The 27,914-nt window shown below is 34.9% G+C and overlaps 1 protein-coding gene across 1 annotated transcript in view; it reads left to right on the top strand.

Annotated features, from left to right (window-relative positions):
* Positions 1-13,858: 13,858 nt before the first annotated feature.
* Positions 13,859-27,914, top strand: part of LOC111511012 (organic cation transporter protein-like) — a 76,680-nt gene continuing 62,624 nt past the window's right edge. Inside the window, exon 1 of the mRNA XM_074177147.1 lies at positions 13,859-13,984. The gene's annotated coding sequence lies outside the window, so the exon portion shown is untranslated. The remainder of the gene's footprint in view (positions 13,985-27,914) is intronic.

Genomic DNA, 27,914 nt, shown 5'->3' with positions numbered 1-27,914 from the left:
TATATATAATATTGTGTGGTTCTTTAGTAAGATTGTATCCAGGTTCAACATCAATATCGAATGAGAAAAGAATGTGGGATTCTTCACCATTTATATATGAACCAGATATTATATTGCAATCTGAGCGGATAAGTCTCACAGTTGTGATGTTTATTGGTAATGAGGATTCATGTATCTGATTTGGTGGAAATATGCCATGAGCGAACCCCATCATGTTTGCTATAGAATTTGGATGTGAATTATCTCACCACCTAAGACAATCCCGCTGATCTAGCAGTACCACCACCCTGTTCCAGATGCTGACAAGACAGTTCTCACATGAGCGCACATCTTCGAAGCTTCGCATCCAGAGTCAGTCAGATTTCATTCCTAAAACCAACAACACGTATAATTTCATATATTTTGTATTTCTATAATTTTTCATTTTCAAGTTTGTAACAATAAAAGTATTTTTAAAAAGCAAGTTTAGTGCCGTCGATAGTTAATTGGCGCAGTCGACAGTAGGATTGTCAGAATTACGCGTATCCTACGAGTGATTTTCATTTCAACGATTAATTGGCAATCGAACCTTTGTGAACAGAACAAGTTGGTGTTGAAAGCAGAGCGGCTCCTAGAACTTCAGGAAACCCAGTCAATCGAAGACCTGCAGAAAACTCCGTACCGAAGCTGTTTTCGAGAAGAGGAACTTTATCATCCGCTTCTACAAGGAAGAAACACTTGGTGAAGATAAAATCTCTGAACCAGGGCAGACTCCTTATAGTGGTTAAGAAAGCGATGGCCAAAATCTTGCTTTTATTGTGATTTTATGTCGCTTGAAAATATTTTTCAATCATTCTCTTTAGCTGACTCAGACAATTCTATTTCCAACCCAAATCCAAGAACCAATCGAGTTTTTGTAAACCTCTTTTCAAATCGAACTAATTTGATTTCTCAATCAATTCCAATCAATAGTAATAATACATCTTATAACCAAAACCCAGAATTGAATATTTCAAACTCTTCAGAAATGGCAAGTGTTTTCAAACACGAATATTTAAATTGCGTTCCACAATTCGATGGGAACCCAAATGAACTCAATAGATATTTGAGTACTTGTGATAGCTTAATTACTCATTTTTATGATGCCGAAAATCCAAACTCTTTCCAAAATACATATCTATTGAATACTTTGATTAGTAAACTAACAGGAAATGCTAAATTAGTAGTGAATATTCAAAATGTCACAACTTGGAATATTTTAAAAGACACACTGTATAGAAATTTTGCGGATCAACGCGATGAAGCCTGTTTGAATAGAGACATGGTTATGATGAAACAATACCCGGCTGAAAAACCTCAACAATTTTTTGATCGAATTTTGCAAATTCTCAATCTGATTTGTTGCTATATTGATTCTCATGAAGCTGACGAAAATTCGAAAGTTTTAAAACGCAAATTATATAATTCGTTAGCTTTAAAAACGTTTTTATCCGGATTAAAAGAACCTTTAGGAACCACAATTCGTTGTATGAGACCTATTGATTTGAATGAAGCTTTGCAATTCATCATTCAAGAAGAAAATATCAATTATTATCAAAACCAATCAAACAGAGTTTCTGTAAGACAAAATAGTAGCCAAATAAGATCAAATTCTAATCAAAATTCAAATCAGTCTCATTTTCCAAGAACTTCTTTTAATGCCAATACAAAAGAAACGATCAATTCCAAATTCGTCAATCGTTTAATCAAAATAGATCTTCAAATAATCAATTCCATCCACAAAACACAGCTTCACAGCCTATAAATATTCAACCAAGAACTAATGTTCCACAACAAAAATTTTTCCGAAATTCTCAAGTTTTCAAACAACCTACTAATAACCAGAACGTTTTCAAGCCCAATCCCAATCGGAATCTTCCCAGTCAAACACCTATGAGTGTTTCAACAAGGCAAACGTTCAACAGAAATCAACCAGGTCCTCATTTCCTAGTAGACCTCAACAAAGAAACTTTATCTCAGAGGAACTTTTCAATACAGAAACGAATGATGTCGAATATTATTCACAAGATTCTGGAGTTGAAAATCAGAGCCAGTATGAAAATTTCGAAAATACTGAATGTAATCCTGATGAAAATTTTCAATTGATAAACCAAGATAAACCAGTGATAATATCTTTAAATTCAAGTAATTCTAGTGAATTACCCTATATAATTCTACCTTAATATGATTTGAAATTTTTAATCGATATAGGTTCGACTAAATCTTTTATTGATCCAAATCTAGCTTATAATCTATACCCCGAAAGAATCCAAAATGATCCTTTCATAGTGTCAAACGTATTTCAAAAATCTTGTCACAAACATAGTGCTTTAATTCCCATTTCAAAAGTATTTAATGTTTCTGGAAACCTGAAATTTTATTTAATCAAATTTCACAATACATTTCATGGATTGATAGGTATTGATAACTTGAAACTACTTCAAGCAAATGTTAACTTGAGCAAAGGATTTTTGACAACACCCCAATCACAAATCAAATTGCATTATCATAAAATAAAAAATGATTTGAACCTCATTACCATTCTTCCCCGAAACGAACAAGTAATTAAGATAAAAACATCTGTACGCGACGGTGAAATTATAATTCCTTATCAAAAGATACACAACTGCGAAATTCCAGAGAGTTTGTCGATCGCGAGAAACGGAGAAGCACTAACAACTATATTAAATAACAGTACGGATCATATTACACTAGATTTCTCTGAACCTATTGTCGTTGAAAAATTTGATAGAACATGCATACAAGAATTTAACTTCAACAACTTCGATGAGACGTACAAACGTAAACTGGACTCACCTGATTTTAGTACTGACCATTCGAATGTTGAAGAATCTGAACGTCCAATCAGCCCATCCGTTACTTTTGACAACCAAAACTTAAATACCCCAGAATACCAATCATCTTCGGATATTTTAGAAATAGGTAAACCTCTTCAAGATAATATTTCTATGATAGTTAATGCCGACACAGAATCTATTCAAACTCCTGAAAAACATGAACTAAACCCAATTGAAGAAATTGATGACGTTACCGTACACACTAATACCAAGGAAAATCCAATTGTTGAAATACCCATTTCAGAATCCCCGGTAAATTTTGGTCAAAACCAAATTATTTTTCAATATTTTTCAATCTTAACTAAAAATAACTATCTTATTTGAGAAGAAACAAAGAATGACTGTTCAGCTTTCTTTAAATACCTTTGAAAGAGATGTAATCGATTTTATGAAAGAATATATCGCACCTAACATACCTTATTATCTTTACTTTGAAAATTCAGATAATTATGAACGATTTTGTGAAGTAATTAGACAAAATTTCAAATGGCCTTCATTAAAATTTGAAAGATGTAAATTCAAACTAATCGCTGTCACAGATAAAAAAGAAGCTTTAGAACTGATACAAGCATATCACGAAGGTAAAAGTAATCATAGAGGCATTGACGAGACCGAACAAAAACTCAAAACCCTTTATTATTGGCCCAATATGAAAAATTCTATCCAAACCTTCATTAACAAGTGTGAAATCTGTCAAAGAAGTAAATACGAAAGACATCCTATCAAAACAAAAATGAATATAACCTCGACAGCCACCAAACCATTCGAAATTATCCACATTGACGTTTATACTTTAGAAAAAAATAAATATCTTACTATTATAGACAGTTTTTCGAAATACACGCAAGCATATCATTTGCCCTTTTTATCGGCTACCGATATAGCTGACAAACTTTTGATATTTTTTTCACATCATGGCGTACCTATCCAAATTATAGTTGACAACGGATCTGAATTTAAAAATACAGTTATTGAAGAACTTCGCAAACTGCACAAAGTAAATGTACATTTCTGCTCACCCAATCATCCCCAATCAAACGGACAAATTGAAAGACTTCACTCTATTCTCATTGAACACATTAGACTTCTCAATACTAGAGGATTTCAAACGCCTCAAACGAAAATGGTTTACGCTATACTTGCATACAATCACTCAATACATTCTGCAACAAAATTAAAACCCATCGATATAGTTAATGGACATATAACCAATGAAAATCCATTCGATATCGACATAGACAATATTCTTCTCAATTACTATACAAATGACCACCGAGAAAAAACTAAATTACTTTACGCGGAAATAAACAGAAAAATAATGAATCGAAAAGAAAAGGTTATTTCAAAATCTAATGAAACGCGCGATAATCCAGAAATGTTCAAACCTAATTCTAAAACGTACGTGAAAAAACACTTGAGACAAAAACACGCTAACAAATTTGAAAAACCGACCACTATCACAAAAGTAGACGATTCTATGAAGACAGTCTCCACAGAAAAACATGAAAAAGTACACATGGACAATTTAAAAAGACCAAGAAAGAAGTGCTATGATTTTAATAAATAGTTCATTTCATTTCTTTTCAGAATACCTTTTGTATTCGGACTTCAGGACAGAATAACATTGAAAAACCTGGAAAACAATCCTGGTATGATACCTTTGAAATTGGGCAATGCCAAAATTCAACAATACTCACACACACTGATACACTACTATGATCTGAATCCATTCATAACTGAAATACAAAAACTGAACGACCAATACGGACAAACTTTAGAAGCACTCAGTATAAACAAAAACAATATTTCCTCAGCTGAAACAGAAAATTACATCAAAATTTTGACTTTGAAAAAAGACAAGACTGAATCCAAAGTGCAAGAAATAATCACAAATCCCAAACGAATCAAAAGAGGATTGATTAATGCATCCAAGCATAGTGAAACCCACTGACTTATACGCCGAACTTCTTAAATTACACGGAATTATTGCAAAGAATCAATTTCCTATTGATATTATTTTAGAAAACATCTTGAAATTAGAGAAAATCATAAACATCGAATGTTTTATTCTGAATAATAGAATAACCTTTCTTCTTCATGTTCCAATCACATATCCATCCATTTTTGATTACTATCACTTATATTCCATCCCTACATATAGTCAAAGTCAGTTCAAGGCACTTATACTCAAAAATTCATTTTTACTGAAGAACTCAGAATATTTCACATTTAAAAGCGACGATTGTGTCAAAGTCGAACCACAATTCTATGTCTGCAAGAAAATGCCGATTAGAGAAATTTCTGGAAATCTCTGTTAGCTGCAACTCCTGAAGATGGAAGACACTTCCACATGTAGACAAATCGATGTTAGGATTACTAAGCCAATAGCTAACCAACAGGAGGACTCTACCCAATGGATAGCGATATTTCCAAATAAAACGACAATCCACCTGCAATGTAATGAACAAGAGGAAGTTCAAAGTCACCCATATTGGGTGACTTCAATGTCCACAGTATCGAAGGGCTCATATTTTCAGATATCTACGACGAACAAGGTTGCGAAGCTGAGGCTTCCGCAACAAGCAGCGGACTTACTCAGATTATAAATGAGTCAAACAGAATTTCTGATTGTATGGAGGATATGCTAGTTTTCTGGATCTATATCTAACAACCAATCCTGAAATTCACACAGTCACCGTAAGGTCTCCATTGGAATCTTCTGATCACAAACTTATTTCAGTGTTGAGTGAATTACCGATAAATGTTGGGGAAACAATCTAAGCCGAGCAAAGTTCAGCATTATGTATTTGCTGAATGGAAGGATCTTCAAGACCATTTCCGAAATTTTCCCTGACTAGATGTTTGTTTCAGCTCTGAAATCTATCTATTTATGCCTCTGAAGTCACGGAATTTATTCTATCATCCATGTTTGCATATATTCCTTTTTCAATTAAACGAATTTCTAACGGCAAACCTTGGTTCAACAAAAATTGCGAGCAGTCGATTTTCTGGAAAAAGCACCACCCACTATTCCCATGATAGAATTCGCAATGCCGGAAATTACTTTTCGACAACGCCTAGTCTGGCGAATTCTGAAACAATCAATATCAACAAGGCGTCTGGTCCTGATCGTACTTGAAAAGTGCGCAAATGAACTCGCACCAGTATTTTCCAGACTTTTCAAACTGTCTTACGAGAAATGGGTTTTTCCTTCTCGCTGGAAGATTGCTCGCGTTCAGCCTATTTCCAAAAATCTCAAGAAAAATCTTCCAAATAACTATAGTGATATCAAAAATCATGGAAAAAGCCGTAAACCACTATATCCACAAATATTTGGAAGGCTTCAACATCTTGAGCGATCATCAATATGGCTTTCGAAAACAAAGATCAACAGGCGTCTTTTTATCGTATTTCGCCCATATTTAGAATAACGCATTCGAGAGACACGGGGAGTCAAGAGCTGTAGCGCTCGATATTTCTAACGCCTTGGACCGTGTGTGACATGAGGGTTCCATCCAGAAACGAGCCATTCACCTGATTTGAGACTCGAACATCACTTGCAATCTTAATAGTCTGGAACTTTGAAGGAAAGTTGGAGATGTGTCTCTCTTCTGACGATACTTTCACAGAATGTGTTCAAGTAACTTGGCACATCTGATTCCACCAAGAGCAGTATATATCAGAAATACGCGGCAGACTGTGGATGCTCATCGTTTTGAGGTTCAACTAAGTACAATTCGAACTTCACTGTTCAAGATTTCTTCCATTTGGAGAAATGTGTTTATATGGAATAAACTTCCTAAGATTCAACGATTCAAATACAATGTGAATCACTACTTTTGCACAGGCTCTTAGAGCGCCTTAAGAATTTTCCTATAGTGCATGTGTTTTGTCCTAAAAAAAAGACAGTAGGTACCGTTCTGTTATGAAGACAATCCAAACTCAAAAGTCTACGGTCTCCGACTTGTTGAAGAATGTATAACCGTATAACACGATTTAGGATACAAACTCCTACGAAGGTACACAATTTTTTAGGTCTTCAGGTCGAGTTGGTTCAGCTCAACCAAGTCCACTTTTTCTTCTCTGCGAAAATTGAGTAACTAGTCCTAGTGGGGTCCTGTGCCCGAAGCCTCGAAACATTCCGAAAGACGCAACAGTATCATCAGCCAATCGTCACTCCCCAAATCGTGAGATAAGTGATCGTTGGGTTGTATTTGTAATTAATGTTACTGCAGTCCTATACGGACATTTTCAAACGAATACATGTCCGTATAGGACGAAACTGCAGTCACGTTAGTTACAAATACAAGTGGTATAAAAACATATTAACTTTTATTTCTCAATTTTCATGATCTCCTACCACGGCTACATCCATCCATTCATTTAATCCTGTATTTTTAATTTTATTTATTGAATACTTTTTTCATTTCATCCGTGTTAGGAATCACATGTTGAAAGGTAAGACTTTGTTAGTCCTTAGCTCGCACAAGTTTCACAACTTCTGACAGTTGTCGTTCGTATGGGGGCGACAGCTGATTAACGGAAAAACAGATTTAAAACAGATTTTAAACAGATTTGATTTTAGAATTTGAGAGCAGCTTTGGATGTTTTTGTTTTTTCAGGAATTGTGTTATACAGGGGTATTCAAATTCGTTTCTGTACATGGGGATTTCGTAAACGATAAGAGATAGAGTGTCGGTTAAATTGTGGCGAAGTTGTGTATTTTGGAGACCTATTCAATGATGTAAAGAAATCAAATATAGCTCTTTTGGTCTTGGAGATATACAGGAAAAACCAAAAAATCCCAAATTATTTTTTTGCCTATATCTTCTTTATTCGCAGACATATTGAAAATCAGATCACATTTTGCTATTGGCACTTGATATGGGCTCTCAGAATATATTCATCTTTTATATAGTTTATACAGGGTGTCATCTGACTTGGGCCACCCCATCTTTGAAATTTTAAATACGGACCTGTATTTTTTGTTGTAGTTTTTGGATCGTAGACGTTCACTTCATACTGAGAAATTGAATTCAATTTTATATTTCGGGTTGTTTCGGTAATATTCGATTATAATTGTGTGAATTATTCCCTTTTAAATTGCGGTCCTGGAAATTGATTGACTGAGTTGAAAAAAACATAATAGCAACTTTCATATGTCCCTATGTATCGTAGAGTTTTTCGAGAGTTTTTTTATTTTTAGGTACCTATTCATATTTTTTCCATTGCTCTGAACGTTTTCTACAATAAACTTCGAATAAGAAAACTTTTTATGATTATTTGAAACATATCTACATCAAAAATATATTATATGTGTTTTATTAAGCAGAAAAAGAAATGATAGCAATAATAACATCCGAAAGGAACACTATAATTGTAATGAAAATTGAAATGAAGTAATTTATATAGGTACCCAAAAAATTGTTGGCGCAATAAATGTTCGAATTTTCTATCTCTCTGCCAGCGTAAATCCTATTTTTCAATGTCCCCCATAGAAAATAGTCTGAAATAGTAAGATCTGGTGATCTTGCAGACCATCTTATTGTCCCATTATTTGTCTCGAAATTGAAGGACTCCAATTCGAACATTTATTGCACAATTAATATTTTTGTGTATATAAATTACTCACTTTATTTCAATTTTCATTATTATTATAGTGTTAGTTTCAGATGTTATCAATGCTACCAATTTTTTCTGCTCATCAAAACACATATAATATATTTTTGTTGTAGATATGTTTCAGATAATCATAAAAAGTTTTTTTATTCGAAGTTCATTGTAGAAAACGCTCAGAGCAATGGAAAAAATATGAATAGGTACCTAAAAATTAAAAAACACTCTCGAAAAACTCTACGGTATATAGGGAGACGTGAAAGTTGCTATTGTGTTTTTATTCAAGTCAGTCAACCAATTTCCAGGGCCGTAATTTAAAAGGGAATAATTCACACAATTATAATCGAATATTACCGAAAATATAAGTTCGTATTTAAAAATTCAAAGATGAGAGTCGCCCAAGTCAGATGACACCTTGTATAAAAGATTCATGGATACATTCTGAGAGCCCACATCGAGTGCCAATAGCATAATGTGGACAGATTTTACAGGGTTATATGCAAGGAGTCTAGGTCTGGAGAGTTAAGCTCACACAAAAAAAAAAGGTATCAGATGAAACAAAAAGATAGTTGAACAGTGCTATGCGCCAGGAATTAACAACAGAAGAATCGGATACAAACATATCGCTACACGATTTAAGTGATGATGATACTCCTTTATCTCTATATACTAAAATGAATATGATAAATAATGACAATAAACAAGAACTGTGTGATTTGCCTTAAATAAAATTGATTGGCTGCAATGTTTCATTTGTCAGTGTTGGGCTCATGAAACTTGTCTTCTTCCTAATTTCTTTGCAATAACTGCAACTGTATATTAATGACTCTAACTCGTGTTAAGTTTTGTTGAAACAAGAAGGGCCAAAGTTTTATTATTCTGATCACACAATTTTTTGATTGGTATGTAAGCAAAATTTTTTATTTAAGAGTATTTCGTTGTGTATCTTCAAAATTGGTAATAAAAAGTTCCTCAAAAAATGTGTTTTAATTGTTTTGTAGTGTTGCTAAAGCATGTGAATTATTTAAAAGCAAATTACACGCAAATTAGCATCCCAGTCCGGTTCAAAGCACCGTGCGTCCCTATCAAGGCATCGGCGGGTTAAAACGGACAAAATTCATTTTATTCATCACATCAAATTAAAAAAAAATCTTCTATTGGAACATGAGTATTATATAGCACAAGTATTATATTTGTATTCAATGAATTGTTTGCAGTACTTCAAATCCACAAAAAAATGTATTCGGTCATTAAAGTAAACTATCCGTTTCATTGACACTCTCCCCTACATAAAACCAATTACGCCCGGCGTGTGGCGTCGGTATTTAACCATATACAGTGCCTTCATTTCAAAACTTCCCACTCCTAGTACTTCGTTTATTAGGGAAAAAACACATCAATTTAGATATCGAGGGGGAAGTTTAAAACCAGTGCCAGTGGCATATTTTAGGTTTAACCCCCTTACCCTTAGCTACCCCCAATTAATAATTTTAAATGGCACCCTCTATCTTGTAACATATAATTTCAAAGATCCTCACTCAACCCCGTTTAAAATAGGGCAAAAAGAAAATTAATTATAATAAAAAATAAAACAATAGCTATTGCAAGGAGATTTGCTCCTTTGTTGGTGGATATATTTCCCTCATAATAATGAAACATCATTTATATGATATAAGTATCGGTATTGTGGGTGAAGCATTGAAATGGTTTGCAAATTATCTAGATAATAGAAAACAAAAGTTGCTTCTGAATGACATAGAATCCGAAGAAATAGAAAATAAATTTGGGGTGCCACAAGGTAGTATTCTCGGCCCTTTACTCTTCCTTTACTCTTTATTTATAAAGATAATATAGTAGGAGAAGTTGGAATGTGTAAAATCCACTTATTTGCAGATGACACTCTCATCTATTTTTCTTCTACAGACCATGGAATTTTGACGGAAACGATAAATTCTACAATAAATTGTATTCATAAATTGTGTTGTAGTAATTTACTTGAAATAAATGGAAATAAAAAAAATGTATGCTCATTGCAAGAGAAAACCAGATTAAAACACTGCCAAGTCAAAATTTGGAAATCAAAATATGCGGGAACCCAATCGAATAAGTGAAAAAAATCAAATACTTGGTATTATAGTTGACTATGGACTAATGTTTAAAGAAAATGCAAACTATATATTAAAAACTATTTCTTTTAAAGTAAACTTTTTATTCAGATGTTCAAGATACCTTAATGCATGAACAAAAACGGTGATATACAATAGTATTATACTTCCCCATTTGAACTATTGCTCCACTATTTTATACCTACTGAACCAAAACCAAATTAACTACAAAACCGATCATTTTGTCATGTAGCAGACGCACTCCCTTAAAAACCATGTTAGACAGTTTAGCATGGTTGGCAATTGAAGATTATCTGTTATATCAGCCACTTATTTTCATTTTCAAAATCAAAACAGAACGGGCACCTAAATACTTGATTGATAAAATAAGTTACAATTTTGAACTGCACCAATGCCCAACCAGATCAAGAAATTGCTTTCACTTACCTCTAGTAAGGACAAAGACTTCTCAAAATTCTGTCTTTGTTAAAGGACTCAAAGCTTTCAATGATTTAACCCCAAAATTAAAGGATATAGATTCTATTGACCTTTTCAAAAAGTTATTATAAAAATATATGATGGAAAAACGTAATGAGACTTGACGTTTATTTTATAAACACACAGTATCTATATTTGTTGTGAGACGTGAACTAATAGTTTAGAAACTTTTTATATATATTTTACTTTTTCTATATGATGACATTAATTTTATTTTATTTTTTATATTATTTATATATTCGCAAGATTTTATGCTAATATATTCGAGACGAGATGTGAATTGGTAATTAACAAGTTTGTATGTATGAGTGTGTATGACAATCTACAAGTGACAACAAATCAATTTTATTTTTAGATTCTATTGATTTCTTTTAAAATTGTTACTCACTGACCTGTATTATTAGTCTTTGACTAAATAAAGGATTTACCTATATGTAAAGGAATATTTAAATTCAAGTTTATGCATAGAGATCATGTGAATGGTGAGATGAAGATAGTATGCCAATTCAGTTCAAACTTGTTTTTTGAGTACCATCCAATGATACTGGAAATTCGACACTAATTGTTTTAGTTTCTGCGAAATACTGTGTTACGGCTTCATTCTGTCGTTTGTTCTGTTTCAAGGTCGACGACTCTTCACACCTAAAATGAATACGTCCATGAAGGTTTTGATATTTCAATACCTCGTTCCCATATACTCGATTCTCATTCACTTGTAAACAACTATACAAGAATATATTCGAACGTGTTCGTTATATTTTAAAGCATACTCGATTCCCCTTAGGATTATATGTATTATGTGAACTCTGAATTGACCACTTTTGTTCCATCCATGAATGGCTTGCCGCGGATATTCAATTTTTTGTGGTACTTCTGGTAGCCATTTGCTAATTTTGGATTGTATGTTCAAACTTCTGATTTTTCGGATTTACAAAGTAAGATATTCTGAGTGATCCATATTTTTACCGATTCAAAACTTCAGGATTTGCGATATCATGTTCGAAAATAATCTCTTGTAATCATATAATTTGTTTCAAAAAGTATTGCATGCAGAAAATCTCTGTAAATTGTTGTATGTCATGTCGTACATTAAATATTAACAAAAATGAAGATTTATTGTAATTTTCATGAAATTAAATCGATTTGAATTTATTTCAATCTCAGAAATCTTCTCGAGAATTGTGCGAAGCGAGGTAAAGTATGATCCTAAGCACCAATCAACTAATATGGTATATATTGTAAAAATTTTGAAAGAACTCAGAAGAAAACTTAGTCACATAAAAAATACACACTGATTTGAATTAAACCTACCTTGTTGATTGATATCAAAACAAAGCAGTGAAATAGAAAACTTTCTCGACATTCGTCACAATTCCGTCCTAAAAGATTTCTTTGGTAAATAATGAATAGGAGAGGCCCCAAAACACTGCTCCAGGGCAGAGTTTTGGGGCCCTGGAGCAGTGTTTTGGGGCCTCTCCTATTCTCTCTAGTTTATTGCTTAATGATGACATTATTGCTGAGCTGAACAGAACGACCATATGGTATGGTCCCCCTCATCTTAACTTTTGAACAGGGCAAGATATCAGAGTTGCATTCATTTTTAGTACTTTTTGATCAAAAAGCCAATAGTGTAATATCACTTGCCCTCAATAATGCCGTATCACTTTTATTTTCAAATATAAATGTCCTTCACTTTTTTAATTTTGATAACCAGTTGCGAAGTTATTGATGTTTGAATTTGGGACTAGGAATTATGTAACTACGCCACTTTTCGTTAGATTTTTCGAAATTATTGTTCACTGGAAGATAAATGAATTGGCAACATCTTTTGCAATAGATATGTGTTAATTTCAAAGGCATAAAATAAAAGTATTCTATTTCAAACTCGTTATTATTCATCTAATATATGAAAACCGTTTTTTGAGTGAATGTTTAGAATGTTCTCATTGAACCTCCTGACAGTGAAACAGTCTATTTCCGAATTCATTTTTAACATTTTGGAATGGATGCGTTTCTGCGTCTCCAAGTTTCCGTATTGTCCCAAATTGAGTAACATGAACTCTCGATTTGATGTAGCTCCAAAAAAAAAAATCAAGAGGAGTCAAATCTGATGAATGAACACGTCATTTTAACGGATCACGCCTACCAATCCACATGGCTTTGTTAGTCTCATCCAACCAATCCCTTACAGGCCTCAACAAATGTGGGGGTGCACTATCTTCTTGGAAAACAGCAGAATTTTCTTATTCATCTTGATTGATGGCCACAATTTCTTGAATCAGTGGGTGCATGTGGTTTTGAAGAATCTCGAAACATAAATCACCAGTAAGGTTTTCTTCTAGAAATATGGGACCAACACTTTAATTTTCCAATATTCCTGACCAGAAATTCATTTTCTCAGGAGTTTGAGTGTAATCCTTTCAAGAAATTAAAATATGTACCTTTCGAGACACAGGCCACACTCCTTCATATTTGAAAAAAAAATTGGTAGCGCCCTCTGCGGCGAGTGATGTCACACAGTTGGCTTCTTTATCAAAAAATACTGAAAATGTTTCCTTTTCATACAAATTTTGTTCGACTTCGATATCTTGCTTCTTTCAAAAGTTAAGAGGGAAGGACTATCTACGTTGGCTCTGTATTGTAACCTGGCGAAAATATATATATAGTTCCTCGTTCATCGTTGATATTACCATATAGAAATAGATATGTACAACCACTGATATACATTCATAGATAATCACTTCCAATAGTTAGATTAGTTATTCTGTGGATTATTTCTTGTCTCAGTTCACATTGAATACATAGGTTTTCAGGTGAAATGAAGTGACAAAATCGCATAAAAACTATATGGAATGAGAAAAATACAAATGGTTTTGTAATCTCCATTTTGTAAGTACATTTTAAAAAATTTAATTCTGTGTGAGATAATTTACTAAACGTTTAATAAAAATAGGACACAAACATTTTTTTAATTCTCAAAACTGAATGGTTTTGTACATATGGAATGGAGAAAAAGTTTGTCGTCAATATCACAATTAGATGGAACCATTGCCGAAATGCAATGGCTTTCAAATACATGATTTCCCCAATATCTCATCAATGACACCCCACTATGTGGCGAATGTATCTCTTGAATTAAGCTGCCTACAAAGAAATCGTTGATGAGAAGTAAGCTTAACGACTTCTCTTACGAAAATGTTATCAACAGAAAACTCAAACCCTGCAGATCAGCAGCAAGGCGAAGCTTTGACAAACGCCCCAAAATCTCATAGAATTAGTACGGAAGGTACGTTTTCTAGCAATTTCAAACGAAATGAATTTCAATTATAGCACTGAGTAGACATATAAGGCCCACATAAAAGCTGCAGAGGCCACTTTACTTCTGCGGCAATACGGAGATGAGCCAATGCAAGGGGTTTTCTTCAACAACGTTGAAAATATCGGCTCATCAAAGCACTTCTTCTTCGCTTTCCTCGGATCAAGTGGGTTGAAGTCTAAAACTAAGGGGTTCAACATGGCCTGCCAGGTTGATGTCTTCAACACCTCAGTCTACCGCAGTCACGTAATGGGTATGGAGGCTCTTGACACAAGGTGCAGGGTCTCCGCGAGGTGCCTGTGACCCTAATGCAGTTGATGTCGACATGTATAACATATACGGTCTTAGCCAACACTTCTCATTCCCCCTGATGTGGGGAATGAGAAGTACTGAATTTATTGAAACTACCCAATTACCACCCTCAAGCTCATACAGACTGATAAATCAGATGTAGTTTTTCTCGACCATCAGAGCGGGATGATATTTTCAGTTTCCGGTGAGACGAATATCGTCCGAAAGAAGGAACACAAATGAATGAAATATCAAAATTTTCTATTCGAACTGCTCGTTTTTGGAGCCTGAAAATTCTCACAGAGTCTACAGAGTTTCCCCATAGAGTTACACCGTAATTAATGTGAGAGTGAAATAAGCCAAAGTAGGCTGTTTTCGAAACTGCCAGGTTAGCAAATCTGCTCAGTTAATATTTTAATTTGTCATCCATAACAATTCCAAGTAGTTTAACTTCTGAATCGTTGGCAATCGTATTGTTGGTTGAAAAAACAATATTCTGAGTTTTGTTTTTATTGAGTTTCAAACAATTAGAAACGAACCATGTTTCAGCTTTTTTTAAAAAAGCATGCGAAATTTCTTCCAAGTGACCAAGTTCTTTGCCAGAAGCATAAAGGGAGCAATCGTCTGCATAACAAATATATTTGATTGGAAACATGGGAGGAAATATGTCATTGATATAGACAATGAATTGAAGTGGGCCAATGGTAGAACCTTGGGGTCCCCAAAATAGATATTCTCAATTTCAGAATAGCTGTTATCTATAAAAACAGCTTGTCTTCTACCATTCAAGTATGATTCGAATAATTTCCATGCAGTACGGCGTACACCGTAAAATTGTAGTTTGTCTAATAGTACTGTGTGAGAAACACAGTCGAAGGCCTTGCTCAAGTGACACATAGACACCACCGTCTGTTGACCCCCCCTCAAAATCCTCGACTGTATCAGCCACAAGTCTTTGTATCGCTTGAACAGCGGAACAGTTCTGTCTGATACCGAACTGATCTTCATGTAGTGTTTTATGCATAGTAAAGAACGAAATTAAGCGGCTTTTCAGAATAATTTCAAAAATCTTACCAAAAATCTTATCAATATTGGACGCTAGTCATCAATGGCATTTTTGTTACCTTTTTTAAATATGGATATCACTTTAGTTAACTTGAATTCATCAGGGAATTCTCCATTGGAGATATAATGATTGAAGAAAATAGTCAAAGGTTCTAGAAGAAGAAAACAAGTAATTTTTATTATTTTTCTTGTCATTTCATAAATATCAGGGCAAGATGAATTTTTCAGTTTTAGAATGCCCTCAAAAACTTCACTTTCAGTTACTGGATGGAGAAAAAGAGAGTCTCTCGGTGATTTCCGTGGGTCAAGAAAATTGATTGCATTCTGATCGCAATCAGGTCTACTTATAATATCACTTGAAATATTGATAAAAAAATCAATAAACTCTTCAGGAGTTATAGTCACATTTTTCGTTACCTTTTTTTTACCTCTATTGCTTTTCGTGTTTATCAAATTTCAGCACGTTTTAGCTAAATTGTCAGATTTCAATGTCAACTGATTGTAAGCTTCAGCTTTGCCTCTTTTTATCTTTTGATTGTATCTCAATTTGATATTTTTGAATAAAATATCATTCGAACTGTCCGAAATTGTTTCCAATATTGAGAGAAAGTCTCTCATTTTTCTCAGTTTCCGTCAAAAAAATTTACTTTAAGATTGCAGTTGTGATATACCCTTTTCACAGAACAATTTTGTGTGATTAGGGCGTTGTAAAGAGTCGTTAGATAATCGGAAATTTTATCTGGTCAAGTCGGATCAACGAATTCGGTCTCGAAGTCATGGCCGGACAAATGCAGAAGGCTGTCATTCTTGTGAGTCTGTTTAGGGCACATGATTCGCAAAGATCACCTATTCCACGGTGTGGGTACAGTAGAAGCTACTATCGTGTGGATAGTGGTCACTGGTTACTGTTTGCGGGCCCTCCTAAATGTATCGAAACTTTGGGGACAGTGCTCGATCAGCGCAACCTTATAGAAAAAAAATACGAAAATGATAACATTTCAGTCTACCACAGTTGCATAATGGGTTTGAGAACTTTTGTAGAAATAAATGGCGCCACCTACAGACCGAATGGTAATGAGTTGAATTGATACAACTCACTATTATATTCGAACACCAAACATTTCTCAAAGTCTTCGCGAATCGGAATTGAAAAAATTGCGTCTCTAGGATTATTATCAGAAGTAAAACAATTTTTTGTTAGATATTTTGCCACTGTTAAGGAATCCTCTAATTTAAAATGTTGAGAATCTATAAACTAACAGGTTTTTCATAGTCCTATAGAATTGTTTCATTTCAGATAACTCTTTTGTACTTTTCTTCACGACTCTTTGGTAAGGCTGAGATTTTAAAAATAATTTTATCCCTCGAATCCAACTCAAAACAGCATTGTCCTTTGTGATAACTTTCCACTTTTCCAAATAGTTGCAAGTTTTTCCAACGTACTTATTCACCTAGCTCATGTTTTGCTTCGATAACGAGCGTCGTATTGTTTTCTCGTTCGCCATTGTCGGGTGAAGTGTCCAGGAATTATTCCACAACGTCTGAGCTGTTTCTTTCGATGGCTTATATTGCCTTTACGGAGTCACTAACATTACTCTCGAAAAGATAACTCCATTTTTGCATTAGCTGCCGCTCATTTACACATATTGTTTGAGTAACAACTGCTTCTGAATTTTCTATGAACGGACAGTGCATTATGAAAATTTCCAATTAATTGAACAGAATCTGCCTAATTTGGCAGTTGTTACGGTTATCACAAACCAATAAAATTATATCCATTACAGCGTACAATACAGTGAGACTTCGGCCTAGTTGTTGTTGTAGTGATTTCATGAAAACATTTCCCTTTATCAAACTGTCAAAAAAACAACCTTCAATCCCCCATTTGTTATAGGAAGATTCAGAGCCGTCCAATTTTTTGCTAGTTTATATTCTTTCATAAGTTTTTTTTTAAGGAGGGTATACCTCCTTTTAAATATTTAGTCCACCTTACTACGATCTCATTATGTAATTCTACTCACTCACCCTTTCTAATTCCACAAGGTTTTTTACCAGAGCTAATAAAGAGGTCGCATTCAGGCCTGAATTTTCTACGATTGGATGAGAGGAGCTTCATATTCAGTGGTTATAGAACTACTGTTTTTGAAGTAGATCTCCTGTTTCGGTTATTGAGCTACTGTTCTATTACTTGATAGTTAAAATCTACTGATGATTCATTTTCCTTCCTTCAATAAATATAAAATAACTTCCGATTACCATCAAAAATATACCTAAACAACTTGTACTCTTTCAGGAAAAGTTTCAAAATACTACTTCAATCATTAATGTATTTCAATGTTATCATTTAAAAAACACGATATATTATTGAAACATGTCGAATAAATGAGTCAGCATTCTACATAAACTGATTCTATCAGCCAACTGTCCCTATACAAGCATTGATACCGAAAAACATGTAAAATAAGAGTATAATATTATTCAGGAAAAATGCATTTGTATCAAAACAGGTGGAAAGTGGAATGTCATCTTCGTATCGTTCAGGCTTGGAGTTCAGCTCCCTTACCCTTTCGACTGATTATTGGTCTCGAGAAGGACCAATGGGTACATGACTGATGGTATGGCGGCATGAAGTCCTCAGACATCAGTACCGCCCTTCACGGGATACCCCTACCTGGCTGGGGTGGGGTGGATGAGAAAGCTATTCATCCATTAACGGGGGACATGAGGGCCTCATTCGACAGAGTGTCGGGGCCTTCTGTATCGGGAGGGGTCGTCGACAGCATAATCTGTGGCTTCCCTAACTGGTTTTCGTGAGATTCCGTACTTTCAAAAACTCGCTGATTCCTCAACTGAATGGACTGCCGAATGGAAGGTAGCTGCAAATCTCTGCGGATGGCTTCGTTCCGCACGAACCAAGGAGCATTCAGAATCATCCTGATTAACTTATTTTGTAGTCTTTCCAAAATGGAAATGTTGGACGGAGCCGCTTGTTCCCAGGCACCTGAAGTATACATGATGACAGGCTTGAACATCGTGTTGAAGATGGTGATTTTGTTCTTTGTGCTCAATTTGGATTTTCTATTGACCAGAGGGTACAGACTAGCTATCCGACCCTCGATCTTCGACTTAACGCACATGATGTGCGGGTTCCAAGTGAGCCTACAGTCTATTAGAAGGCCGAGGTACTTTACCCGCGCTTGCCAGTCAATCTCTCTTCCAGAGATTCTTACTTTTCTGGCCGGAAAAGATAGTAATCTTCCCATGGTTATCGCCTGAGTCTTGTCCGGGTTTACTCGGATCTTCCAATCAAGGTACCAGCGCTCGAGGTCGTCCAATGCACGTTGCATGTAGACGACGCCGAGCTCTCGTCCCATGGAAGATGAGAGAAGAGCCGTGTCTTCGGCGTACAGGGATATATTCACACACTCGGACCTGGGGAGGTCGCTGGTGTAGAGAGAATACAGCGTCGGAGAGAGCACGGCCCCCTGTGGCACTCCGGCGAGGATTTCTCTGTTATCAGACAGAGAGCCCTCTAGTCTGACCTGAAAAGTTCTGTCTTCCAGGAAAGACCCGATCCACCGGATCAGGCCCCGGGGTAGGTCGAACGCGTTTAATTTGTGCAGAAGGCCTTCGTGCCATACTCGGTCGAAGGCCTTCGATATATCTAGTAGCACAATATGCACTTTTCTATTTACGTTAAGCTCGCTGATGGTGTTTTCGACCAACCTTAGAGCCTGTAATTCAGTGGAGTGATCTCTCCTGAAGCCAAATTGTTCGTTAGGCAGAACATTTCGGTCCTCAACTTCTTCGTTGAGTCTTTGCAGAACAACTCTTTCAGCCAGCTTAACCGCCGACGAGAGTAGACTGATCGGGCGATAGTTCTGCGGGAACAGCAGATTCTGACCCTGTTTTGGGAGCATGACGACGATCGCATGCTTCCACCTTCTGGGGAAGTGTCTGAGGGCCAACGAGCTGTTGGTCAAATTCAGTAAGAATTCAACGCAGTTTTCCGGGAGCCTCTTCAATAACTTGTTGGTTATTGAGTCGACCCCCGGGGCTTTCTTGGCCTTTGCGGCCTTGATGAAACCCTTCAGTTCTTTCATAGAAGCTGGACGGATGTTATCATCGTCATCTTCTCTGAGGAGTCGGTGAACCTGGTCTTCCAGCAGCATATCGCGGTCGATGTCGTCATCGTCGTCAACGTTAAATTGAAACTGACGTTCCATCGTGTCTGCAAAGGCTAACGCCTTGTCGACGGGGGAATAGCACACTCCGCGCTCTCCGTGAATGGGTGAGAGAGCAGTCTTCTTTCCCCTGAGCCTGCGAGTGACTCGCCAAAGCTCGTCACTCCCAGGTTCGAAGGATTCCAAAAGCTCTTCCCACCTTTCGTTGGTGGGAAGAGCTCAATGCTCAATGATGGCCTGTTTGACTTGGTTGGCCATCCTGTTTGCCGCTGTTTTTTCCCCTGGGAAAAGGGTTTGTTGATAGAGCCTTCTCAAGCGATTCCTCTCTCGTATCAAGACTTTGATACGAGGGGGAAACTCATTATAGGTATCGAAACAGGTAGCTTATGGGAACTGGAGAATTTTCTCGGTAAAAATGTTATGACTTGTAACTCAAAATTATGTCATTTGAAATATCCTGCGTTGAACAATACCAAATGCCCAGGAAAAACTCATCCAGAATATATTTTCAAAAACTATATCTATCGACGTGCTCAAACAGATTTGCGTACCATACGTTCCTTCAGTGTGAAAAAAAACAGTACCTTATATTCGGAACTGAATTATTCAAAAAAGTCAAATTTCTCACTTATCAAAAATAGTTTGTCGATGGAAATTTTAGAATATATTCTTCAAAAGTATATCTATCGATGTGCTCAAACAGATCTGCGTACCATATGTTCCTTCGGTGCCACTTTGACAATGATATTTTATCTTCGACAATATCTTTTAAGTTGTGTATCTTATATTCCTCAAAATAGTAATACTTTGTCAATGAGATTTCATCTTCGACAATAAAGTACATTTTGATTTGATATGATTTGATATTCGGAACTGAATTATTCAAAAAAGTCAAATGTCCCACTTATCAAAAATAGTTTTTTGATGAAAATTTCAGAGTATATTCTTTCGAAAGTATGTCTATTGCGTACCATACTTTCCTTTGGTGCGATAAAATGTATCAATAGGTTTAGCTCATCCACGAATTCATACATACTGAGAGGCGTTTCATGAAAGGAAGTAAAAAGTTTTTTATAATTTGTTCACTGTAGTTGAATCAAAATGATACAAAACACTTCTTCATAGACATTAGCCGCTGCCATCTGAAAACCAGAAAATTAAATGTGCCAATACCGCCGAGTCCATATTGAGCGTCGTTGCCGAGACTAAAAGTTTCTAGCACACTTTCTACTGTGTCTCTAGTATATTAACGGGGGTATATTTAGATCAAGGTGCTCATTGGTAGACACTGGAATGTTTTCACATTTCTTCGAAATACAATAAAAATCTAAGGAATTTTCCAGAAATTACGGTTCTCGCACAATGGTAAGTATGCCAAAGTTTACCTGTTCATTTTTGTGAAAATGGTGCGGACACGATAAGCCCTTGCAACTTTCCCTTCATGTGTTGTATTTTCACGTATAAAAAAAATCTTATTGGAGGTGGCAATATAACAAGCGGATGTAACAATTTTGCAAGTCTGCATGTCAACATATTGTTTTCAGTAGACATTGCTAACGTAATCTTATAGGAAGGCAGAAACTCGTGAAGGTCCTGTTTCCCAGATATGAATCTCGACCAGGTTAATCATTTTCGACAAAAAGGATTCAATCCCCACCCTTCCAGTATGAAAATATTTCACAATCCCTATGAAATTGAAAATGAACTTTGCAGGTCGGGCTTCTTTCCTTTTCTGAAATCATACATTGAAGGGTTATTGTAATATTTCGAATATCAGATTTCGAACATTTCATTCACAAACTATTTTTGATGAGTGAGAAATTATACTTTTTTAAGTAATTCAGTTTCGAAAATAAGAAACTATTTTTTTCGCACCGAAGGAACGTATAGTACGCAAATTTGTTCAAACACGTCGATAGATATACTTTCGAAGAATATATTCTGGAATTTTCATCAACAAACTATTTTTGATGAGTGAGAAATTTGACTTTTTTGAGTAATTCACACATCAGGATGCATTATATGCATCCCCCTGAATAAGCACCAGTATGCTTATCAAACCGGCAAATCGACAGATTTATCATTAAACAACCTTATGGAGAAAATCTCCCAATCTCTTGTTAACAAGGAGATTGTGGTTGTTGTATTTCTTGATATTGAAGTAGCATTTGACAATGCACTACCTGAATCTATAGGACTGTCCCTGGCTAGGAAAGGTATAGAATCGACCATAACTGGCTGGATCTATGCCACGCTGGTAAACAGAACTGCAACTACGATTCTTCAAGGAGAGGCCATCAGGTTCAGGGTCATCAGGGGCTGCCCTCAAAGTGGGGTACTATCTCCCCTTCTGTGTTCGCTTCTGATGGATAGTCTGCTTGTTGCCCTCGACAGAAGAAATGTTGATCTGCAAGCTTATGCAGATGACCTTGTCATCCTGGGAAAGTCCACGTCAGGAAGGGTAGCTTGTAATATCCTCCAAAGCACGGTGGACTATGTTCACAGTTGGTGCCTGAGGGAGCAGATGTCTGTCAATCCCAGCAAAACTATGTTGATCCCCTTCACCAGGAGAAAAAAATTGAACACTCTAATGCCACTTTCCCTCATTGATGAGGTCATTCCATTTGGAACGAAGGTGAAATATCTTGGCACTGCCCTTGATAAAAGACTCACCTGGAACGCTCACTTGGAAAAAGTTTTCCAAAAGGCCAGACTGTCTCTATGGACATGTCGAAGTATTTGTGGTTGAACTTGGGGTTTAGGTAACCGAAGGCTTTACAGAAAACGGCCCAAGTGAAACTCTCTGGAGAGTCGAATAGACCAACTCACTTTAGACCTAACCTAACCCTCCTTGAGCTTTACATGCACTTGCACGATTTCCTCCACAACATACAGATGAAATTAATATCTCAAAAGTTACCACAAAATTCAAAATATCTGGTGATATATGATGGAATTGGCTGATACTTGATGAAAAACACTTAATTATATATATATATATATATATATATATATATATATATATATATATATATATATATATATATATATATATATATATATATATATATATATATATATATATATAAAAATGAGAGAGAAGAGAAGGTTTTTAGGAGATCAATTTTTCTGTAACATGCCACTAGATGGCGCTATAGAACAATTTTTTGAAAGCACTATTCTATAACGCTGCGCACGCCTAAGTTCGTTGGTTCTGATTCTGTCAAAACATTGGAACAGCAGCGATATAGCAACATAGTACTAGTATGATATAAATTGAATTGAAATCCCTGAAAGAATATATAAAAAATTGAAAAGGTTAGCTGAAAAATAACGATTATATTAATCAAAAAAACTGAAATTACAATGAAATGAAATACAAGCAGCAATCAAAAGAATTGAACTATTAACACGAGATGAAAATTGAAAATTATTTTGAAGAGATGAAAATTAAAAGGTGAAGTATCCGCAACCGTCTTCTGGTGAAAATTCCACACTTGTAATTCTGAACCAACCAAAATACGTTATTTTGACAAATCACCATAGCAAAGTAGGTATTTTAGTGGAAACTTTTTTCTCCTGGGATTCCCAACAGCGAATTATACTGGAAATTTTTTGACGTTTACAATAACAGACCATTTTTGATAAATTGGTTTTTATTTGCTAACATAGTATTAGTTTTGATACATTTTAATTACAAAGCTAAGATGTTTTCCATATTCTTCGGACACCTCCTCTCTTCTTAAACGCGAAAATGCAGGACTTTGAATGTTTTCAATTGAGTGTCTATGTCTAATAAAATATATATAATAGTTAGACATTAATTTATTCACCTTATTCACATTCAGTACATTCAATTTTGCGTAGTTTAGATGCAAATATTCGTGGACAATTCGGAACAAATTTTCTTTCTTCAAGTTGGAGCCACAATCCTCTATTAATGCGAGTAAATAAGTCATGGTACGATGATTGATCATTACATCAGACAATTTTACGCATATTTTGCATATAGTATAATTTTCAAATCGATTCATTTTTTAAACAAAAAATTTCGTTGGTTTTACTGGCTGTGCCATGTTCTTCATTGCAACAAATCACGAGTTTTTTTGATGTTTTGAACTGTCGAAATTCAATGATCGCAGCCTTCTATGACTGATGCTTGCTGACGCTGGTTATGAATTCCATACCATTAAAGCGCGCATAACCCACATTAATAAAAACGCGAAAAAAAAAACAATTTTCTACCACTTGTAGTTACTCAAAACCTATATGAAAATGAAGAATATACTATTTTTCATCTTGAAATGGTATGTATTCCCATGCAACTACAATGAGTGTAAATTACCAATTTGAAGGCCTAAATAATTGCTGCCAAAGACATAACGCGTTGTGAATCTGTTTATGCAGTTTCCCGAAAAACCTCTAAATTATAATTTTCTACTACTTGTAGTAAACTCAAGTACCTATGAATTGAAAGAATATTATATTTTTTGTCCTTAAATGGCATTTTTGAGCTACTACAATTAGTAGAAATCAACAGTTTATAGGCTAAGAGTCCATTGGTGTAAAAACAAACTGTTCCTGTAGGTACGTATTTATAAAACTGCAATTTTTTTCATTTTCTACCACTTGTAATATCCTGAAGTACATAAAAAAATTCAACAATGTAATATATTTCATTATAAAATTGCATTACCCTGTAACTAAAATGAGTATAAAACAATATCTTGAAAGGTTGAGAAGCCATTACATGGCCAATACCGAACTGGCCATGTAATTTGATAAAATTATAACTTTCTACCACTTGTAGAAATTGATCTAAAATAAAAGAATATATTACATTACGCTTTAGGTTACCACTTTCATGCAACTACAATGAATAAAAATTTCAAAATTATCGCAGGCTTGTAACCCATACCTAGAGAATGATATCGAAACTTCGACGCAATGTAAATTTGATATATTCGACTATCTAGGTTTCCAGTAGTTGAAAAATATAGTAAAAAAATAGATGAGTTTTCAGTTTTTTATTTTATATGAATGGTCACAAGTGATAATAAGTTTAATTATTCATATTATCATAATATAATAATATATTTATATTATATAATTTATATATATTATACGCCAGAATACGAAGTATTCTGGCGATGCATTGAATTTATTGGAGCCTCTGGAGACACCCTACATTTTGTTTTATAAGAGAGAGGACATTGTTAGATCAAGATCTTCAGATGATGTGGTGCTGCAGGTTTTTCCGGGTTTTCAATCAATGAAGTCGCCCCGGAGCGCCAATTAATATTTATTGTTGTTTTTTTTTATTTTTATCGTTGTTTCAATAAAATTTTCAACTATTGTAATTATTATTTATAAGGAAAACACAATTATTATAAACTATGGCAGATTGCTTGGAAGTAGTTGCTTGTTCTTGATTCAGAGATTCTTGAATCATCTTTGCCGAAATTAAAACATACCTCATTGCCTCAATTATTTCCTGATGATGGCCCGAGTCTATTTGCAGATATGGTTTTATTGAGTGGCTGATACCATGACTGCTACCATGACTCTTGATTGGATCCATTTGAAGCTTCCGGCGCTTAGCATTTTTTGCAGCTCTAGCGATCAAAAATTATATGTCAGAGAATGGATTAAATTTGCGGTTATTATTTTCAAAAAAATATTCCTGCAACTGCATAGCTGTGGAATTCCATGAAACTTTGATAACACTCTCCTTGTAGTCTTCAGAGTTCTTTTTTCGCATGTTGAACCCATATTCTTCAAGATTAAGAGCCAGTTCTTCCACAGGTATATCCGCTCTTTTGAAACTATACGATTTTTCTGCGTAAAAGTTTGTAAACTACCTCCATAAGTGTATTTCATCAGTTCGGACTTCCATTGTCTAATATAATATAAATTGATTTGAAAACCCTGAAAAACTAATAAGATTCACAGAAAATAACAATTTTATTAAACAAAAAACTGAAATTACAAGAAATAACATACAAGCAACAACCAAACAGATAAAAAATTGAAATATTATTGAAAGCTGAAAAATAAAAATAAAATTATTATTAACAAGAAATGAAAAATAAAAATTGAAAGATTTCAAACCAAGTTATGTCATGACGTTTCGATTGTTAATATACACAATCGTCTTCGGGTTTTCAAATCAATTTATATTATATTAGACAATGGAAGTCCGAACTGATGAAATACACCACGAAACATTTGTCAACCACCTTCAAACAATACCTCCATAAGCTTGACTTCGATTTCTTGGTGTTCGCGGGTGTCAACTGCTCAATCTACTGGCGAATATTTTCTTCATTTTCTTGACCGAAGCGAAACATTTTTACGTTGTGCCGCTTAAAGCTGCAAAACTGAAATAATGATTTCGAGGTTAAGGTCTCACTTAGTTACACCATGGCAACTCAACAATCAAGTCAACCACACTTTATGTTTCGCTGGTGACTTGATGAAGAAAGTGATTTGCATTGTTGAGAATGGAAAAATTAATTTTTAAAATATTTGATTTTCCACGCGAGGTCAAATTAATATCCGTAATTTTTTCTCGCTCATGAATATGTTTGGAAAATTTTCCTTGTCTGCGAAATTTTCAAAATATTCATGAAATCGAAAAAACTTCCGGAAATAATTTGACCTAGCTATTACTAGTGATAACTGTTATCACCCGAAGACGATTGAAGATACTAACAATTGAAACGTCTTGAAGTAACTTGGCTTAGAATCCTTTGATTTTCAATTTTCATTTCTTCTTAATATTTTTTAATTTTCATCTCGTGTTATTAGTTCGATTTTTCTAATTGTTGCTTATATTTTATTTCATTGTTTCATTGTTATTTCAGTTTTTTCTCAATATAATTGTTATTTTTCAGGGGTTTCAAATCAACTTATATTATATTAGACAATGGAAGTTCACTTTGAAAGTTGAATTCACATTTTTCATTATGTTGTCTTCTGGTAGATAGGGACTTGCTTATCTACCTAATTAAAATCGATCGTTCTGAACATACTTTTTGAATGAACTTTATCAAAGCCAATTATCATTAGTTAGAATTAGAATGGCATTAAAACTAATTACTTACCGAACGTCCTTTGTATGTCATGGGCTGCTTGGTATATTTTTTTGATAATAATGATAAATAGACTTCATTCATCATAATATACAATATAATACATAGCATTGACAGTAAGATACTATTTCAATAAATGATGATTTGCTGGGTATTCAGCCTGAGCTGTTTTTCAACCCTACAATGAGAAAGGGAGTGTCTACAAGTATAATACAGAAATCTATAAAGGCAATCGAACATATGTATATGTGGGGTTATCAAGAGTGTCAGTCCAAATTTCCTTTAAATTTGATTTTCAATCATCTCTTGAAATTCTGTAGACTGACCGATTTATATTCATTCGGCAATTGGTTATAGAGCCTGGCGGCATTGTAAAAAAAACTGTTTAGAAAAAATCTGTTTAAAATCTGTTTTTTCGTTAATCAGCTGTCGCTCCCATACGTATAACAACTCTCAGAAGTTGAGAAACTTGTGTGAGCTAAGGACTAACGAGGTCTTACCTTTCAACGTGTGATTCCTAACACGGTTGCAGAATCATCCCCGCTTCAAACAGATAAATTCTCTCGAGAAAAATATCTGGTCGAAGCAGGAATCGAACCCACGATCTTCCGATTGTGAGTCGGGCGCACTACCACCGCGGCCAATTCCACAACAAAACTGCGAATATAAATGGAACTGCGATGCTTTGGGATTACTAAGATATTTTTATGTCGCTTCCGAGAGTTGGGTATGCTTGAAAACAACTTCAATCTCTCACAAAGGTAAGCTGGTTTTCGTGTCAGAAGGGTTTTGTGGGTAACTGTGAGGAGGTGTAGTTTTCTCATATTCTGTATTGAAAACCAACCCGATTCTTCCATTTTGTGGCTAAT

This window comes from Leptinotarsa decemlineata, unplaced genomic scaffold, assembly GCF_025532065.1.
Source record: "Leptinotarsa decemlineata unplaced genomic scaffold, Ldec_3_MD MMD2_tig00002159_RagTag_RagTag, whole genome shotgun sequence".
Lineage (NCBI taxonomy): Eukaryota > Metazoa > Arthropoda > Insecta > Coleoptera > Chrysomelidae > Leptinotarsa > Leptinotarsa decemlineata.
The sequence above is the reverse complement of the archived record's forward strand: the minus strand, read 5'-3'. Positions and strand labels throughout refer to the sequence as shown.